The sequence below is a fragment of the Hemicordylus capensis genome, chromosome 1 (genome assembly GCF_027244095.1).
Source record: "Hemicordylus capensis ecotype Gifberg chromosome 1, rHemCap1.1.pri, whole genome shotgun sequence".
Taxonomy (NCBI): Eukaryota; Metazoa; Chordata; class Lepidosauria; order Squamata; family Cordylidae; genus Hemicordylus; species Hemicordylus capensis.
The window spans coordinates 284,592,060-284,600,781 of record NC_069657.1 but is presented as its reverse complement, the minus strand read 5'-3'; positions in this window follow the sequence as shown (position 1 = coordinate 284,600,781).

The window sequence follows — 8,722 nt, the reverse complement described above, 5'->3', positions numbered from 1 at the left end:
AAAGCAGCCTGATGAGCAACAGTAATAGTAATATTAACATTATTTATTTATTTATTTTGTTTATTAATCAAATTTGTACACTGCCCCAAATTTTTGTCTCTGGGCGGTTAACAATAACATAAAACAACTTAAAACATCTATATCTATATCTATATCTATATCTATATCTATATCTATATCTATTCATCAGACTTATATACCGCCCAAACTTTCTTCTCTGGGCGGTTAACATAAAGCAATTAAAACATATATACAATTGTCCTTGTAATTTCCCTTTTAATTTCCATAGGACTACTTTGACTAATTTCCCTCATCATGTTAGCCCTTATCATTTGAAGTCATGTTGATATTCTTGGCACAAAGGTGCTAGGGATATGCATGGAACCGGTTTGGCGCTCCTTTTCTGGAACAGCGAACCAGTTCCATTGACTGGTTCTGGAACAGCGAACCAGTTCCATCTGAACTGGTTTGGAGCAGGGTTGCTTTAAATGACAGGGAAGGCTCTGCCTCCTTGTCAGCCCCCACTCTTGTGTGGTGACGCTGAATGGGGCTGCAAGGAGGAATGCGGCAGCCGCACACCGGTGCTTTTTGGGAGAGCGCCGGCGGGGGAAGAGTGGTGGGGTGGAGATGGACAGGCAGGAGGCACATGCCCTGGCCCTTAAAGTAACCTCCCACCCTCCCAGGAGTGCACAGAAACAGTTCCATGTAGTACATCTCTAAAAGGTGCTAGTACAGTCGACTACACGCTCCATGAAAAGCATTTCTTGGCTTTCATGATCAGACCATATGCAAATTGGTGGATTCAGCAAGAAATCAGCTATCCCAACTAGTCAACTTAAAATATTTTCCTTTTTAAGAGAGGAGAGAAGAGAGAATGGTCGAGGAGGGGTTGCAGTCCAGAGAGAATAGAGTAAGCAAGAATAGGTTGTGAAGACTAGTGCAGATCTAGTGAGGATCTAGCAAGAGAGAACTGCAGTTGAAAACAGGCTTCCATATGTAGAGGAAGTTTCAATGTGGGTGCACATCCACTTATGTAGTTAGGCCTCACTGAACCATGGATGGGGCTGTAGTTCAGTGGCAGACCATCTGCTTTGCATGCAGAGAGTCCGTCTTTCAATCCCTGGCAGCATCTCCAGGTAGGGCTGGGAAAGTTTTCTGCCTGAAACCTTGGAGAGTCACTGCCAGTTATTGTAAACAACACTGAGCTAGATGGACCTAGGTCTGACTCAGCATAAGGCAGCTTCACTGCCTGGGTGAGTCATTTGGAGATGGTTAGGCACATGTCCACCCAGAAGCACTAATTGTGCACAGCCAGGGTTGGAAGAACGCCTATGTATTTTGCACTTGATTCCTCACAGGTCATATCCATCCACCATCCATGACTGCCCTATACTAATGTCCATAAACAAATTCTATCTCTGCAACGTTTCCTATTGTCAGCTTTGAGTCAAAGCAGACCTCCATGTGCTAGCGGTTCTCTTTCTCTCCTAATGAGCACCCTCTGTCCGCTTCCACTCTTTCATCAGGACTTCATTATTTTTAAAAAGTTAAATACACAGAATTGGGTTAAAAAACAAAACAAAACCTGGAGTGAAAATGCCTGTATGACATCTCTGCTGTGGTGTAATGCACCTTCAGATGAAAGAGCATCTTATTCTGGTTTTTGGATTAATTTCTCATTTGTCAGTAACAATCTTTCATAGATGTAGCAAATCTGATTTGAAATGGCCGCTACCCATCTATTATTTCCATTGGCATGCAATCCGTGCAGTGGTGAGGCGTGCCCTCCCCCCTCCTTCTGCCTAAAGGTAGGCTTTTGTCATGCTTGTGGAACCACTGAGCATAGTGGCAGCTTATTTGCTGAATGAACACAAGTAACCCTGCTTTAGTAACGGTAGCTTGGCTTGGGGGGAAGCTTGCCTAGCAAGGGGGAAAGAAGAGGCTTTACCTCCAATGATTAATTAAAGTTCTGATCTCAGGACATGATAATTTTTTATGGAAAATGGGATTCTGTGTTGCATCTCTTCCTTTGTTGTGAAATTTTCATTTTTCATGGGTTGGCCCAATAATTCCATGTGCAGTCATCCCTAATTTAATCTTGAATTAATTTCTAAATCTGCTGTCCGTTCGTATATAATTTACCATATGAAAAACCCAGGGCAGTCAATCTTTCATTAGACATGGGGTGAGAGAGGGTCAGCAGACACTCCTGCTGTACTAAAAATAAAGGCACCACATCTGGTGTGGAATGATGTCTGGAATGGTAATGCACATGCATCCACTTACTTGTCCGGCTGAAAACACAAACTGGAGGCCGCTTGCCTGTTGAAACATGAACCAGTGTAATAGGAACCCAAGCTCTGAAACAGACTGTTTGTGTACGTAGCCAGTTTATTAGCAAAATGTGCAGGCCCAAGAAGTACAAGGACCTTAGCTGCAAGTCGATCTGTCGCACACTTAACAAGCTGTTTATAATATAGTCCATTTCAGGTTTAAAAGGAGGGAAATACATTCCCACCGTCTAAGTAATGCATGATGCTTTTAACATATGGTTGAGTTCTGAGTTTGCCATAGGAACTTTTGAGACATGTAGGAAGGGCTGTTCCTCGTTTTTAAAATGTTTCTCTCCATTGTGTGCTTTATAATGAGGTCGACATGAATCCCAGGGCAGCAGCATTTCAAAATGATACAAATGTTTATGTTAACAATTGAGTCAGCCCTGAGGCAGGGAGCTGGTGTCTAAAATATACACTCAATATAGGGCAAGTCAACAAGAGAGGGGCCCCCAAGTGCCTTCAGCCACATAGTATAAACATCAGCAGTCAAGCAAGGATCAGCTTCGCCCAGTTTATGTTACCCAGAGCAGTGTCAGACATGGGTGCTCCCACATAGTTCTGTGTAGGTTTGCAGTTTTTGCGCATGTGGTTACAGGCAGATTGCACAGTTACATGTGTCACTAGTGAGTGACACACCTAGAGATATGCATGTCCCCAGACATACAGATGCACCTCCTAAAATGGAAGAGATAGATGGCTCCTCTGTATTACAGTGGCAATGTGAATAGAGGAAATGTGACTTATTCACTCCCTGTATTGCAGCTTCTTATGAGCATCTGAAGCATTTCCGGGGGAAATGGTAAGAAGCATAGAGCTGGTAAAGGGTAAAGAACCAAGGGGCTTAGACAAATTCATGGAGAACGGGTCTATCAATGGATACTAGTCTGGTGGCTGTGGGCCACCTCCAGCCTCAGAGGCAAGATGCCTCTCAATACCTGCTGCAGGGGAGTAGCAGTAGGAGAGAGGGCATGCCCTCCCCTCTTGCCTGTGGCCTCTCCAGAGGCATCTGGTGGGTCACAGTGTGAAATAGAATGCTGGACTAGATGGGCCTTTGGCCTTATACAGCAAGAATGTTCTTGTGTTCATATAGAGAGCAATTGTTCATATGTCAAGATAATATTTTAAGATACAATATTGTATTGCCATATGGTGTTAAGCTGCACAACACAAACTTTTCTAAAACAGACTTTGGGTGGGTTCTCATGATCTGCATGAGAACAGCTGACCAGGAAATGGGAAATTCATGAGCCACCTCTGCTCCTGATTTCCCATCATAGGAACCTGGAAATTTTCACTGATGTTGGCACCATGCCAACCCAAATTTTAACCAAGATTGACAACCCTACATCAAATCTCAGATTATCAATCTCTTTAAATATCAGGTTGGCTCAGTGTCAGCCTGACATTGGTGAACATTTCCAGATTCTTACAACTGGAAATCGGGAGCATGCACAACTCACAAAACTCCCATTGCATGATCATCCACCCTCACACAGGTAATGAGAACTGTCCCTTTCTGTAAATCTGAAAAAATAAACAGCATTGTTTCTTCAACATGTACTTGCTCAAGTTTTTCTGCTCTCTGATAAAAACAATGGCTGACATCCAGACCAACAAAGCGCTTGTGCATCAAACAATGTTGCGCTAGTGCAAAGCCACAGGGATGCTCAAAAATTAGCTTTTGTGCAAAAGGTCCCAGCAAAACATGAGGCGTACAAGAGATTGTGCACCTTATTGTACAAGCGCAAATGTATCTGCACTAGTGCAGCAGTGGAACACAAACTCCAGACTTAGTGCAACTAGTTAGTGCAGCACCTTGCACTAGTACAACATATTTGCACAAGTGCTTTGTTAGTCTGAATGTCAGCCATTGTCTTGTCATATCTTTTTTGCATTGTTTTATTAGCTAATGTAGATATATCCTGGTAAATTGTACACATTTCCTTAACATCTGTTTAAATGAACATATTAGAATACATTTTAACATTAAAAATCCAAATCTGTTCATGCACTGGTTTAGATGCAGTTCTGTAGCAATTCACTGAAGTGAAGGAAGACATTATAAAGATTTACAATGCTATAATTGAACAGAATCCGCTTCTCAGATTTCATATTACTTTCCTGCGGTTTTAGACGAGAGGAAAACAAAGCACTTTCCCTGTATATCATATCCAACTGAAGAACACATAACTTCAAAACTTGTATATTTCATTTTTCCAGTTGTTGAAAAAGAGGATGATAGTCAAAGTCTTTAAGGCTTACCAGAATTTAAAAAATTAAAATACTTGTTTTGGAAAGAGTCTCTATGAAAAGACAAGTAGGTAATCAAGGTGGGAAGATCTAGGCCCAAAGTCTCTTTGATGTTTCTAGTATTTTGAGAAGAAAGGACATAAAGACTCATGAATGGACACTTGGGAATTTCTGTGCAAGTGGGTAGATAGGGTGAATTTAAGTAGCTGCAAATGTATACTATCTGCAAAAAAAAATTAATAAAATGAATGCACAAAAGGCTATGGGTGTGATGATTGGAGATCATCTTACTGATGTGGCAACTTCATCCATTTGTTAAAATCCACATCTTGAATTATATCCATGCATAAAGCAGAATTCAGCATGACTATCTCTAGCTGGGAAGGGAATATTGTTCACAAATCAGTGTTGTACTTGTGTCCCCTAACCTCGACAACCTAGCTCAGGGGTGTGTCTATGGTGGGGCAGGCAGGGCACTTGCCCCAGGCGCCACTTGAAGGAGGTGCCATTTTTTTAAATTAATTTTTTTTAAATGGCCACCAAAAACAAAATGGCCACCGCACATGCGCAAATGGCCTCTGTGAGGCCTTAGGCCATGCCAGCCCTTGCAGAGGCCATTTGAGCATACATGGTGGCCATTTCATTCTCAGCGACCTATATATATATATAAATGGCCACCGCACATGCTCAAATGGTCCCTGAGAGGCCCTAGAGGCCAGCAGGGGGAGGGGGAACCTTTGCAGACCCCCCCACGGCCTTTAGGAAGCCCCCTGAAGGTGCTACAGGTAAAAATAATTTTTAAAAACTTTAATATAATACAAGTCACTGTACACATATTCAGTTTGGCACTATGTACAGAGAATCAGGGCTTGTGAATACTGAGCTGAAGCTTATGAGCTAGGATTGTATTCATTTGCTCTTATTTTGCTTCTTGTGATAAATGAGTTAAATGTGATGTCTTAATAATATGGCTATTAATGGTGAGTTTGTCTTTGAATCAGTGTGAAATCCTTAGTATTAAGGCCCACTGGGAGTTTCTTGCTCTCTTTCTCTCATTTTAACTGTCTTTCTGAACTACTAGAATATATTCCAAGCAGTGACACAGTTCACTCTGCATATCCTTTAATTATTTTCAGAATATCTGAGAAAAGTCAAATTCTCCATTGATTTTTAAAACTTATGTAATAGTGATGCTACAATGCATAGTAGAGAATTAGACAGGCACTTCTGTTTAGTTTCCCAAGTACACCTCCACATAGTCTTTGGGTATTCCATGAGCCCCAGCAGACTGAAATTTGTACTTTCCCAGCATTTTTGCCCTAGGCGCTATTTTCCCTAGATACTCCTCTGGGGCTACTCAAGATGCAGTCCATGGGGCCACATGTAGCCCACAATCTATTTATTTGCAGCCATGACTGATCTTTTCCATTTTTGAGGAGTGCAGAATTCCCTGGAACACAGTTTGAAAACTGCTGCCCTAGGAGACATGCATCATTCCATGGCAAGCAGATTCTAAACTGGATAGCTAACGTAATGCAAGAAAGTTACTTGAATTGGGATGGGAGAAACTGAGTCCTAAATTGTATGCATCATCACATATTTTAAAGATGTTATTCACAATTTGTTATGAAACCAGGAATTGCTTGTTTCAGTATGTCACTCAGCAACTCACCTGAAACTGATTACAGAGCTAATCTCCATTAGTCAGAGAAGGAGGGAGGAAAAGGCATAGTAAGTGTAATGGAATTCTGATAAACCCACATTAGCTTCTCTACAAGCAAATGCATATTTATTGCCTTTCTGCCCAGCTTCTCAACCTTTCAGCCTCCTCCACCACAGAGCTGATCAGGAGCACTTTGATTTAAGCAGAGACATTTTGAATTTCTCAGGTACAATGAATTACATTTGGATTTTAGGGTACAATGAATTAATTCTGCAATGCCCACTCTCGACTCATCCTCTTTCCTTAGACTAGGAGAAACTGAGGCTGTTCTCATGACACGAGCCGCTTAGGAAAGAATGAGTTAACCCAAGCAGCCCACATTGTCTGGGCCACCAGGAGGCCTCTCATCCCAGCTGTTCGACCCAGGTAGCCTAGATTCACTACGTGGGCAAAAGCACACCTGCCCCAATGTCACTCAAGGACATTCTCAGCATGTCCTTTTATCACACATGAGGGGAGTTCATCAGATTCGCCCCTCTACAGGGACTCCAAAACCCTGTTTAAACCAGGACTGGTTCAGATCAACATGGCTCCCACCTTATAAACAACGAAGGTGGGGACGCACTAAGAATGCACCTGCTCTGACATCACTCAAGGACATGCAACACATTCTCAGCACATCCTTTAATCACGCATGAGGGGTGTTCTGGGTAGGCTGGGAAAGACGCCTGCCTGAAAGGTCACTGCCAGTCAGTGTGGACAGTACTGAGCTAGGTGGACTAATGGTCTGACTCAGTGTAATTCAGCTTCCTATATTTCTATGTCAGAGTGAAGGTAGTCATTTATTTTGCATTGCATGGGGAAGCAAAGAAACAAACAAAAAAACATTTTCAACAACATACATGTTTTTAATATGCTACCCTGTAGAACTGTAGTATATCCCAAAGTTAAGTGGTATTTAGTTTGAGAGGCTAGATATATTCAGCAATGTGTATTTATTCCCACGGGTTGCTCCTACCACCATAAATCTCAGACACTCCCTTTTTCTTGCCCTTTCCTGCACTATTACTGTGTGTGTGTGTGTGTGTGTGTGTGTGAGAGAGAGAGAGAGAGAGAGAGAGAGAGAGGTTTCAGGCTAACATCAGCTCATATGTTAAGGAGGGGCTATCTGTGTGCTTGTGGGGGAAGAAAATAAAGAGGGAGAAAACTATTGAAGGAGCTGGGCTCACACATGAAAAAATTTGAGTGAAACTCTACCAGAACGTGGGCGGCTTTCCCACCCTCAAACCTCTATTTTTGTCAAATCTGGCTTCCTGTTGCCTAATAAAGCCCGGCATAGTGTTTCACTGTATGCTATTTACAGTAGAGAGCATATTTCTTAGCTGCTTGGCAAGTATCTCAGGAGAAGAAACCTTCAATGCACAGGACAAACTAACTAAGGAAAGAATAATTTTAATATACCACAATATTATAAGAAGAGGATTAGATCCACTCCCTCTTTGTCCATGTCCTACTGACATTTAAAAACCGGTTTCTTCCGGCGAGGTTTCTGATGTTGTGTTGCTTTGGTGGTTGTCTTTCTGATCGGTTTGTTTCATTTCTCAAATATTTGTTGTATTCTTATTATTAATTGATTGTTTGTTGGTGCTGGTGGTTAGTTTTTATCTGGCCTCTTAATGAGCTGAGTCTCACAATCGGTGAGACCCGGTTTGGTGAGCTGAGCAGGGAGAGCAGGCTAAGCCCGCTCTCCCCACTCACGATCAGGGAGGGAGCCATGGGTGGCCGGATTGGCCACCCATACAATTGCCAGCTCCGTGATGGAGCCGGCAGGGGCTGGGGGGAGCGGGGGCCAATCGGCCCCCGGAAGCTTCAGCATGCCCTGTGAGAGTGCGCAGGGCATGCTGGCAAGACCCCCAGAGCCGGGAGGCGGCTTTTTGCCTCCCCTCCGGGGGTCTCCTCATGAGTAGCCGCAGTGCAGAGCTGCACCGTGGCTACTCACAATTTTTTAAAAAAAGCGCTTGCTCTGCAAACCTAGTTTTAGGGGAGGGGTATTTAGACGGGTTAACCGCCTGGGAGCCACCACGCTTGCTTGCTTGCTTGGTGGCTCCCACGATCAGCCAAAATCGGTTTTGGCTGATTGTGGGAATAGCCCCAATGACATTTATTTATTTATTTATTTATTTATTTATTTATTTATTTATTTGATTTTTATACCGCCCTTCCAAAATGTCTCAGGGCGGTTTACAATTAAAACACACCACTAAAACAGTAAAGAGCTAAAACAAATTAAAAAACAATATAACAATTAACAATTTAAAAACATTTTAAAACAACAATTAAACAATTACAGTGATTAAAAAACCCAAAATCAGGTTTTGAATTTTAAAATAAACCAGAAATTAAAACCCCCAAAATTTAGGAAGCTGAGAAAGCTTGGGTGAAAAGAAGGGTTTTCAGGTGTTTTTTGAAAATT